The 12,878-nt window shown below is 41.1% G+C and overlaps 1 protein-coding gene across 2 annotated transcripts in view; it reads right to left on the reverse strand.

Moving 5' to 3' along the window:
* The window catches only part of LOC129829155 (glutamate receptor ionotropic, delta-1-like), a 477,366-nt gene that overhangs the window by 227,857 nt on the left and 236,631 nt on the right, over positions 1-12,878 (reverse strand). The gene's annotated exons all lie outside the window — the stretch shown is intronic.

Consider the following 12,878-nt stretch of genomic DNA (forward strand, 5'->3'; position numbering starts at 1 on the left):
AAATTATCAAGAATAATGATTAAGAAGAAACAGTTATTGTAAAGACAGTCACTGAGTCAATTGCTTCATGACTTCCCTTTGCAATCCCTCAGTGTTGATATACAACCACTGTATGTAACAGTGACTCAAGGCTTTGGCAGTTCTACAGTGGACAGCTGACACAGATAACGCATTGCGTTACAGCAACTACAAAGGGATCTGAGTCTCAATCCCCTATAAAATATTCTCTCTCTCCTCATGATTAGTATGACTTTTTTCCGAATCTTCTCCACTATTTACCTCACACACTCCCTCGCCAGACTTGGCAACCTTAAGCACTGACTGCTCTTCATTTTAGAGGTCCTACAGAGCTAGGGCAAATTATTCCCGGTTGAGGGATTTAAAAAGGAGACACACAGGACTCAGAGTGATCTCAAGCCCATTCGTTCACTGCACCACGAGTCCGCGACAAAGGAGAGAAGACAGTCTCACACTAACACTCGCCCACTGCAGAGGGCTTATGTTACGTTATCCGCAGCAGCTTAAGTAAGACCTCCAGAGACTAGGGGCTGTATACCAAAATGGCACCCTATTCCCTACATAGTGCACTACTTTTGAACAGAGCCCTATTGGTGCTGGTCAAAAGTAGTGCACTTTATAGGGTATGGGGTGCCATTTGGGATGGAACTCTTGGCTTGGACTGGGTGAATCCACAGAGTATAAGAGCATCGCTTTGGCTTTAAAACAAATACTGCTAATGAGGAAGTAATCAAAGAAAGCACAGCACTATTCAGAGCCCTAAAGCATGATGGGATTGATCTGCTTCACTCCCCGTGTCTTTCAAAGAAAATCCCCCCTGTTCCTTTCCCCTGCTCCCCTGGTGACAACACATCCCAGGGCAAACACCCGGGAGCCCAGCCCAGGCCCCTTACCTCCACATCAGCCAACATAATGGATCTGCCAACTGGATTTCCTTGATTGTTTTAAAGCTACTCAAACGGTGTCAAATGAAAATGAAATTAAAAGTGCCTCTAAAACCGTCTGGGATCGATACAAGGTTGGGGAAAATAGTGAGCGAAATTGTTTTTAATAAAAAGAGAGAATGGGGCCAAGGTGGGGTGAGAAGGAGGATTCATTTAATGACTTGCTGACACAAGACAAAAGGGATTGCTCATTGTCTGTCTGGCTGGCTATTACTCAAGGCCAATTGAGTGTTAATTCCTATTACACTGAATTAAAAGCTCTGGTTTGTTGGTGGGACTCCATCAATAGGACCTTTGCTCACTCTCTATATGCCCCCTGAGCCCCCTACAGACAAGCTTTTACACACACACACACACACACACACACACAGACACACGCACACGCACACACAGTCTTGTACAGCTATCCTTGAGAGGACACACAATTCAGTCCCATTCAAAATCCTATTTTCCCTAACCCTAACCTGTAATCTTACCCTTAGCCTAACCTTAACCTTAACCCTAACCCTAGCTCCTAACACTAACCCTAAAGTAATTCTAACCTGAACACTAATTCTAACCTTAACTCTAATCACCCTAGAAATAGCATTTGACCTTGCGAGGACGAACAAAATGTCTCCAGTTTGTTTACTATTCAAGAATAGTTCAACATGTCCACACAAGTATTGAGACTTTTTGTTGTTGTTTTGGCTCTGTATTCCAGCACTTAGGATTTGATATCGGGTGAACCGTTTAGAAATTACAACACTTAAGCACATAGTCCCCACATTTTAAGGGACCAAAGACTAGGAACAAATTCACTTATTTGTATTAAAGTAGTCGGAAGTTTAGCATTTGGTCCCATATTCCAAGCACACAATGACTACATCAAGCTTGTGACTCGACGAACTTGTTGGATGCTCTGCTGTTTGTTTGGATTGTGTTTCTGATTATTTTGTGCCCAACAGAAATGAATATTAAATAATGTATTGTGTCATTTTGGAGTAAATTTTATGGTAAAAAAATCAGTTGAATATGTTTCTAAATGCTTAATGTGGATGCTACCATGATTACGGATAGTCGTGAATGAATCGTGAATAATGATGAGTGAGAAAGACGCACAAATACACTATATATACAAACGTATGTGGACACCCCTTCAAATTAGGGGGTACTGCTATTTCAGCCACAACCATTACTGACAGGTGTATAAACTCAAGCACACCGCCATGCAATCTCCATAGACAAACGTTGGCAGTAGAATGGCCTTACTGAAGAGCTTAGTGACGTTCAACGTGGCACCATCATAGGATGCCACCTTTCCAACAAGTCAGTTTGTCAAATGTCTGCCCAGCTAGGGCTTCCCTGGTTAACTGTAAGTGCTGTTGTTGTGAAGTGGAAACGTCTAGGAGCAACAACAGCTCAACCGCGAAGTGGTAAGCCACACATGCTCATAGCACGGGGACGCCAAGTGCTGAAGAGCGTAGCGCATAAAAATAATCTGTCCTCGGTTGCAACACTCACTACCAAGTTCCATTCTGCCTCTGAAAGCAACGTCAGCACAAGAACTGTTCGTCGGGAGCATTACCAAATGGGTTTCCATGGCCGAGCAGCTGCACGCAAGCCTAAGATGACCATGCGCGTCAGCTGGAGTGGTGAAAAGCTTGCCACCAATGGACACTGGAGGAGTGGAAACATGTTCTCTGGAGTGATGAATCATGCTTCTCCATCTGGCAGTCCGACAAACAAATCTGGGTTTGGCCAGGAGAACGCTACCTACCTGAATGGATAGTGCCAACTGTAAAGTTGGGTGGAGGAGGAGTAATGGTCTGGGGCTGTTTTTCATGGTTCGGGCTATGCCCATTAGTTCCAGTGAAGGGAAATCTTAACGCTACAGCATGCAATGACATTCTAGATGATTCTGTTCTTCCAATTTTGTGGTAACAGTTTGGGGGAAGGCCATTCCTGTTTCAGCATGACAATGCCGACGTGCACAAAAAGATGTCTGTACAGAAATAGTTTGTCGAGATCGGTGTGGAAGAACTTGACTGGCCTACACAGAGCCCTGACCTCAACTCCATCGAACACCTTTGAATTGGAAGGCCGACTGCTAGCCAGGCCTAATCGCCCAACATCAGTGCCCGACCTCACAAATGCTCTTGTGGCTGAATGGAAGTCCCCGCAGCCATGTTCCAACATCTAGTGCAAAGCCTTCCCAGAAGAGTGGAGGCTGTTATCGGAGCAAAGGCGGGACCAACTCCATATTAATGCCCATGATTTTGGAATGAGATGTTCAACAAGCAGGTGTCTAGATACTTTTGGTCATGTAGTGTATTATACCTCCAAGACATGCTAACCTCTCACCATTACAATAACAGGAGAGGTTAGAATTTTTGTGGTATGATATTTATGCCTCTGTAACTTTCTCACTCATCATTATTCACGATTCATTCAGGATTATCCGTAATCATGGTAGCCTCCACATTATTGTAGAATTGTTTAGAAACATATTCCATTCTTATTTACAATAAAAGTGACTCCAAAATGACACAATATGTTATTTATCATGAATCTCTACTGGGCACTGAAACACGACCAAAACAAACAGCGAATGCATCGAAACAAATTTGTAGTCACAAGCTTGATGTAGTAATTGGATGCTATGAAAGTGAGACCAAATACTTCACTTTTTACTACTTTAACACACATGTAAGTGAATTTCTTCCAATACTTTTGGTCCCCTATGTACAAAAAGGGCTGTGACTTCTAAATTATTTACCTGATATGGAGGAAAATACCCTCAAATTAAAGCTGACAGTCTGCACTGTAGTCTCATAGTCATTGGATTATTTCAAATCCAAAGTGCTGGAGTGCAGAGCTAAAATAACAACAAAATTGTCACTGTCCCAATACTTTTGGGGGTCACCGTAGTTCAGTAAACTCCTCACCTCATGCTCTTGAGGCCCGGGAACAAATTAGTGATTGAGGATCCAGCACAGCGTCCCATTAGTGAGTAATCCATTTTCTTGAGTCTAGACACAAGCCCTCATGTCCTATTGGAGTGTTATAATTGCTAATGGGTTTTTCTCCAAAAAGAGCTAACGTGTGCATCACAACTAAGTATCTTTAAAAACACCAATCTTTCATACCGCCACCAGTCTCCGTGTGGGCTATGTCCTTCCTCAAACCAAAGGGAACTACAACATGGCTGTTTCTAAGCATTGATTTTCTGAGTCATACAACTTCTCTATCATGGTACCTTTGATCAAAATGGATTGGATGGTCGGCGGCAAAAATAGCACTCCACGAGAAATGTTATGGAGAACGGAGAGAACGGGAGCAGACTTCAGAGGAAAGAGAATCGTCTCGAGGGCTGAGGGCACATATCCCAATGTCATTTCCCATTTTCATCCTCCACGCTCAGGGAAAAGAAATCAGGCCAGGAAATCAACATGATTCAAAAGACCAGGAAGATATCATTGGATTCACAGAAGAGGGGAACACCAGACTGCTGTAAATTGAACACATGCTTCACCGGATTATGGTAAATGGGTTTCATCTGCTCTAAATCAATTGGGTCCCAAAACAGAGTAGAGAGGGAAACGACGTCCCTAAGAAAATGCAACCTGAAATCTCAGGTGTCGGCAATCTTCCCAATTGCTTATTCAAGAAATAGGATGACCCTGTATTCCAACAATTTAAAGCCTGCATACTGCTCCATGTTTATCAAATGCCCTCACTCCAACTTCAGTGGGCCCCTGTGCCATTACTGTAGGTAGACAATCAGCTTCGTCTCATTTCAGTGCCAGTTCACTTTAGATGCGGCACCAATGGGTTGAAATTCTAATCTACAGTGGTTCCTCCTTTAAAAGTTGCTTACGCCGCGGGACTTAGAGGTACCCAGCGTCACGGCTTCATTGCTCCAGACCACGGTAAGGGGGGAGTTAGAGCACTCATTATGCATTTAGGTCCCAAGGTTTTTATATGACCAATCATATCGAGTGGTTCCAATGACGATTTGACGCGAGCCACCCGTCGCAGGTGACTTTCTTCAGCAAAGATGGCTGACAAAACATTACGGTGGAAGAAAATGTAAGTAATTATAATGTCATAACGAGTCATGGAATGGAATAGAAACACCATACCATATTAATTAAGCAAATACCAGTCAAAAGTTTGAACACACCAATTCATTCCAGGATTTTTCTTTATTTTTACTATTTTCTACATTGTAGAATAATAGTGAAGACATCAAAACTATGAAATAACACATATGGAATCAGTTAAGAACAAATTCTTATTGATAAGGACAACCTACTCCTTCCTCCCTGTCAGGGAATTGAACCCTGGTCTCCTGGAGTTCACTTTCCCATGTTTACCACGCTATGTATTGTAGGCTACGTTTACTTGTCAGACTGCACAGTAGCTTAATAAACAAATGCAGGTGGCTTATATCTTCAAAACGCTTCAAATGCTTTATTATTGTAACGGCTGTCCTCCTAGGGAGGGACAGGGATTGGACCAAAGCGCAGCATGAAAGTTTGACATAACGAATTTTTTAAAGAAAAGACGAAACACGATAAACACTTGAAAGGATTACCAAAATAACAAAACGACGTAGACAGACCTGAACATGGAACTCACATAAATACACGAAGAACTCACGAACAGACTACATACACGAACGACAAAACGAAACAGTCCCGTGTGGTGCACATACACAGACACAGGAGACAACCACCCACAAACAAACAGTGTGAACAGCCTACCTTTATATGGTTCTCAATCAGAGTAAACGTCAAACACCTGTTCCTGATTGAGAACCAGATAAGGCTAATTTCCAATTACCTAAACATAGAAACACAAAACATAGAATGCCCACCCCAACTCACGCCCTGACCAACTAAACACATACAAAAATAATAGAAAACAGGTCAGGAACGTGACAATTATCCAAATGTAAAAGCATATACTCTGCAGTACTGTATTTCTTCATCAGAATCTTTATGCTTTCGTTAATAAAATAATGATAAAAATACTCTTTCAAAATGCAGATGTTGATTTAGTTATGGATCCATAACGAATTGCTATGGGAATAAATATAACTGAATTACAGAAATGTTGGAACAAAGTTGTCTAATGAAGGCAAACAAATTGTTGCTTACTGGAAAATAATCTTTCAAACACACATGGTCACATTGTACAGCGTCATTATGGCTATTAGCAGGGCTATATTTATTATTATTTATAAATATTATTTTGGCCTTTATTCATATTACAATCGCTCACTGTCATTTTTTAAAGACAAAATAATCTCCAAAATATCGTTATATATAGCTTTGCCGTCTATTTCAGCACCGTTTCGTGCTGCTCTGAGACAAGCATGGAGAAATGAAAATGTTCATGATATACTTAAGATATATGTGTTGACTGAATATAAGCAAGTGATGTCTGCTAAATAATCAAGTTAGGTTTTTCCAGAAATAAACCATTCTAAATAACAAACTAACAAACAGGCTTCATTTACAAATAAGTGAGAATGTCTCACCCCATGATCAAGAAATGCCCTTTTCTCACTCACTCTAGGTTAAATGAAAACGAAATCTCAAAAATATTGTTACTTTTGAAACAAAGTGATTGTTATTGTTGTTATTATTATTAATTCATTTAGAATTATATAAAAGTCCCTCAGATATTCTCACAGATCCTAATGGAAAATGCCCCTTAGATATTAATTTAGAATCCTCCAATCCTCTAAATGTAATTATTGGCGGAGAGTGACGTCATTGAAAAAAACATGTTTAGATTTACTGTAGGCCTACCATAGGCGAAATGAGTATTGGTTACACTACAATTAGGGTTTGGAAATGCGCTGTAGCCTACTCCCGACCATCATGTTGTACAGCGCAATATTTTCCATTCCATCCGTATGGACCCCCTGAGGGTTTTGCTTTTCGTTTTTCTCGGAATAGAAACACCATAATATTAATCAAATTAATTAAGCCAAATTTCTTAAAATCAATCCCATGTACTATGTTATTACAAAAAAGGTTTTAAATTCTCTAGTAATGCCAATATAGGAGACTATCAAATGCTTCTCAAAGATGCCCTCTGGTGGTCAAACTAGCACTAACCTGTATTAGCGTAAACAAATGGCTGACAATTAAATAACGTGCCATAGAATGCTGCAGCAGCCCGCAAGGTGTGCTGCAGTATGATGCAACTTTTAAAGGAGGAACCACTGTACAGCTTAAATGTGTCTGTGTCTGTCTCTGTCTGTGTCCTCCTCCAATTCATTCCCCAATCTTCCTTTGGTTCATTAGCGTGAGAGAGGGAAATGTCACAGGCGGATTGTGTGCGGCATGAGCCTCAGCTTTGAAGCTTATTCCACAGACGACACAGGATGGGATGGGAACGTCACTGGTAAGAAGTAATGATCTATTAACGAGTGGAGGAGGCACTAAGACATGCCAGAGGCCCTCATCCATCACCCATAGACATCTCAGGGACAATGCCATTTTTCACCAGCAAAACAGGAGGAGGCAGTGTTTGGGGGAAATTCAGACTGATGACGTGTGTTCCAGGCTGTGTCCAAAATGGCACCCTATTCCCTACATAGTGCAAAACTTTTGGCCCTGGTGAAACGTAGCCCCAGTTTATCCTCAGAATCCATTTCAGTGATGCCGCAGAAAATGATCTTAATTATTCATATCTGAATAGCTGCAGAAGGTTTAAATTGTTCTACATGTGCATATATTTTTTTATGTGTTGTCTAATTGAAATGATGCAGTAATACTTTTAATCTAGTTTGTCTCTAAACCCTCCATCAACGTCTCTGAAACCATCTATTCTGTAGATTAGGGTAATGTAACATCGACAGCATTGTCTCTCACAATAATCCCACTCACTTGAACCACATGAATATATATATATTTTTTTACATTTATTGGGTTCAAAGCAGACACTTCATTCATTTAACTTTGGAATGTCTGGTTTTAGTTGAAAGATACAACAATAAAAGAAATCCTACACTAGAGGGCTTTTGAATGCCTCGTGGGACAATCAGAAATGTCCTAGCCTTGTGGTCCAATCTGTTTGTGCCTCTCTGCATTCGTTCTTTGACATGCCAAACATACAGTGCCTTCGGAAAGAATTCTACACAAACCATTTCTGTATTGACCTTGCTTTGTGCAAGGGGTCACTGTCATGCTGAAACATTGAAGGGCCTTCCTTAAACTGTTGCCACAAAGTTGGAAGCACAGAATCGTCTAGAATGCCATGGTATGCTGTAGCGTTAAAATTTCCTTTCACTTGAACTACATGGCCTAGCCCGAACCATGAAAACCAGCCCCAGACCATTATGCCTCATCCACCAAAATTTACAGTTGGCACAATGCATTCGGGCAGGTAGCGTTCTCTTGGCATTCGCCAAACCCAGATTCGTCCATCGGACTGCCAAATGGTGAAGAATGATTAATTATTCCAGAGAACGCGTTTCCACTGCTCCACAGTCCAATAGAGGCAAGCTTTACACCACTCTAGCCAACGCTTGGCATTGCGCATGATCTTAGACTTGTGTGCGGCTGCTCGGCCATAAAAAGCCATTTCATGAATCTCCCGACGAACAGTTATTGTGCTGATGCTGCTTCCAGAGGCAGATTGGAAGTCTGTAGCAAGTGTTGCAACCGAGGACAGACAATTTTTACACGCTACGCGCTTCAGCACTTGGCGGTCCCATACTGTGAGCTTCTTTGGCCTATCACTTTGCGGGCTGAGCCGTTGTTGCTCCTAGACGTTTTCTCTTTACAATAACAGCACTTACAGTTGACCGGGGCAGCTCGAGTACGGCAGACATTTGACTAACTGACTTGCTGGAAAGGTGGCTTCCTATGACTTTGTCACGTTGAAAGTCACTGAGCCCTTCACTACGGGCCATTCTACTGTCAATGTTTGTCTGTGGAGATTGCATGGCTGTGTGTTCGATTTTATACACGTGTCAGGCACACATTTTATTTGATGTGGCTGCTGTAGCTAAATCGTCTAATTCGAAGGGGTACTTTTGGAGATGTCGTATATATGTGCTGTATAACAATGATAGTTGCCTAAAGCATGTACAGACTAGGACAAGGTTAGAATTTCAGAATTCTCCATCCTGTGAAGTGACTTTGAGAACACAGAGCCAGTCTCTCTAAGGGCAACAGTGTGTGTGTCTCGGAGCAAAGAGGGAGAGAGGGTAAAGGTGGACTCCAGGCCACAGCAGGAGGGCTGTCGGGGGAATAAGAGTAGAAGAACTCCCGCGAGAGGCTCAAAGAGTCTACATGCATCGTTATTAGAAGGAATGGGAGAAATATCTCAATAATGTATTGAAAAAGGACCATTAATTACCATAATATCAGGGAATGGTTTGATCTATATAATTTGACGTTTTGACCGTGATTGTTGCTGCATCACGCCTATACCAAAAGCAACCCTCTTTGATGAGGGTTAATAAGAAAAAAAGACGAATAGATGATTTCTCAAAACGGGACAATACTTCTTTACGTATAGGTCAGGACAATCAACTTCCCATTGAGCAAATCAACGGTGATGGCTGAGCCCTTCTCCACTCTAAGTGGGCGTTCAACGCCCTGTCTTTCCCTTTTCGGCACGGCCACAGCAACGCTTCTTTTTTTTTAAATTCCTTTGTGCGATTCTGAGCAGCTAGAAGACTAGAGCAGTGTTTTGTGCAAAATGCAACGCTCTGATTACCCCGTTTGTTGACTGCTGTATTCACATCTCCTTCACGGAACACTTGCCATCCAGGCAGAAAGCAATACAGACTATTGTGAGAGTGAATGGCCATTTGAATACAATTTGAATACCAATCTGCTCACAATCATACCATACGAGAGATGAAACAATACTTGGGAGTCATGATCACAGAAGACAACTCAAAAGTTTTCCGAAGCAGTAACACCTGCACATCTAAATCAAAGAGACTAAGGGAACATAATGCTAAGCCAAGGATACCAGCTGATTTGAAAGCACAAAAGCGCCACTGATCTGAATGAAAGGGGGCTCTTTCTCTCCTTATTCAAATGCTGAATTGTGAAGAAGTGAATTTAGCCAGATCACAAAGCAGAAACACTAATGAGTTAGATGATATCAGAGTCCTTCCTCATCAATATACTTAATTACAGACATTCATTTATGACAAAGAGGGGATCAACCACGGGCATAGTGGGGCTTCTGGCCTTGCTGTCGTTTAGTGTCTTTGTTAACCTGTTGGGGATGGGGGCGCTGTTTAGACTACTTATGCTAATTTGGCTAATTTTTTAAACGGCTTCCCACAAAATCCTTGATCGTACAATATGCATATTATTATTATTATTGGATAGAAAACAGTCTATAGTTTCTATAGGAGTTGAAATTTTGTCTCTAAGTGGAACAGAGCCCATTCTACAGCAATTTCCCTGACATGGAGTCAGATTTGAGAAATGTTGGCCACTCTTCTGAAGTCATTTAAAAGGGCACTGTCGTTGCTATGACTATACGGACACTTCTTATGTCTTCCCCTGGATGCCTTTACGTGATGACGATTCCAACGGGCTCGATTGCTCGTTCACAGGCCCTACAAATGAAAAAACCCTGAAGCTAGTCATTCTTTTGGAGCTGCGTAACGCGCGTGCTGGACACCGACCCGCTCCTGTTCCAAGCGTTAGTTTAGCCTGTTATATTTCTCCGGTCATCTTTTCACTCGTTATAGGAGTTAAAAACATCATAAGGTAGTTAATTTAAAGCGTTTTATAGCAATTTATATCCGTTTAGTGCGATTTTGGGACATTTATTTTTGCAACGATGTGAAAAGTTGGGCATGCTTTTCAGTTCATCCCGAACTCAGTTGACATTTCCACATGGCAAGAGGACAGCTTTCCACCAAAAGACGATTTCTCCCAAGAAAGGATCCTTTGCCCAAGATACTGATGGAAGAACAGCTCAAGGTAGGACATTTTTATTATGATAAATCGTGTTTCTGTCGAAACATTTTAGTGGCTTAGGACGCCATGTTTTTTGACGTAGCTTCGCTTGGCGCAAACTGTATTGAAAAGTAAGGATAAATTAAAAAATGTAATAACGCAATTGTATTAAGAATTAAATTGTCTATCAATCCCTGTCCACCCTATATTTTTTAGTCACGTTTATGAGTATTTATGTATAAGAGTAGATCACTGTCTAAGTGGCGCAAGGACATTTTCTGACCAGCTGAGCTACATTTCACATTGTCTAACCATGATTTTGGTGGCTAAATATAAACATTTTCGATCAAACTGTATATGCATGTTGTAATGTGATGTTACAGGAGTGTCATCGGAAGAATTCTGAGAAGGTTAGTGAAAAAATTAATATCTTTTGGCGATGTTGACTTTTATCGCTCACTTTGGCTAGAATCAATGCTGGGCTGCTAATTGCTATGTGCTAAGCTAATATAACGATTTATTGTGTTTTCGCTGTAAGACACTTAGAAAATCTGAAATATTGTCTGTATTCACAGGATCTGTGTCTTTCGATTCGTGTATGCTGTGTATTTTTACGAAATGTTTGATGATTAGTAGTTAGGTAAACACGTTGCTCATTGTAATTATTCTAGTCCATTTGTGATGGTGGGTGCAATTGTAAACTATGCCATATACCTGAAATATGCACTTTTTTCTAACAAAACCTATCCCATACCATAAATATGTTATCAGACTGTCATCTAATGAGTTTTTTTGTTGGTTAGGGGCTATAAATATCTTAGTTTAGCCGAATTGGTGATGGCTACTGGTGTTGGTGGACAAATAAAAGATGGTGGATTATGCTAATGTGTTTTTAGGTAATAGATGTACATCTTTACATATTGTGTCTTCCCTGTAAAACATTTTAAAAATCGGAAATGTTGACTGGATTCACAAGATCTGTGTCTTTCATTAGCTGTATTGGACTTTAATGTGTGAAAGTTAAATATTTTAAAAAAATATTTTTTTTGAATTTCGCGGCACTGGTTTTTCAGTGGGGGGGGGGGGGTGTGCCGCTAGCGCCACGCTGATCCTAGACAGGTTAAGAGCTGATCACAAAACAGTTGATAGAGTCCAGTAGAGTGACACTCAGCGGTCTGCTTCACTCTCTCGTGTTAGATATATACTGAACCAAAATATCAACTCAACATGCAATAATTTCAACGTTTTTATTGAGTTACAGTTCATATAGGGAAATCAGTCAGTTGAAATAAATACATTAGGCCCTAATTTATGGATGTCACATGACCCACTCAGGCCCACTCAGTTGGAAGCCAGGCCCACCCACTGGGGAGTCAGGCCCAGCCGATCAGAATGAGTTTTTCCCCGCAAAAGGGCTTTATTGCAGACAGAAATAGACAGTTTCATCAGCTGTCCAGGTGGATGGACAGCTGCTTTTACGCTGCTGCTACTCTTTACTCTGCTGCTACTCACTTTAACTATACATTCATGTACATACTACCTCAATTAGCCCGACTAACAAGGCTATCTGCATTGTGTCCCACCACCCACCACCCGCCAACCCCTCTTTCACGCTACTGCTACTCTCTCTTTATCATATATGCACAGTCACTTTAACCATATCTACATGTACATACTACCTCAATCAGCCCGACTAACCGGTTATTTTTCACTGTCTTTTTACTGTTGTTTTCTTTTTCTTACCTATTGTTCACCTAATACCTTTTCTTTTTTTTTTTTTTTTTTTTTTTTTGAAATTGCACTGTTGGTAAGTAAACATTTCACTGTAAGGTCTACCTACATCTGTTGTATTCGGCTGTCACGTTCCTGACCTTATTTCCTTTGTTTAGTATTGTTTAGTTGGTCAGGACGTGAGCTGGGTGGGCATTCTATGTTATGTGTTTCTATGTTGGGTTCATTTTCAATTAGCCTGATATGGTTC

The sequence above is a fragment of the Salvelinus fontinalis genome, chromosome 30 (assembly GCF_029448725.1).
Source record: "Salvelinus fontinalis isolate EN_2023a chromosome 30, ASM2944872v1, whole genome shotgun sequence".
NCBI lineage: Eukaryota > Metazoa > Chordata > Actinopteri > Salmoniformes > Salmonidae > Salvelinus > Salvelinus fontinalis.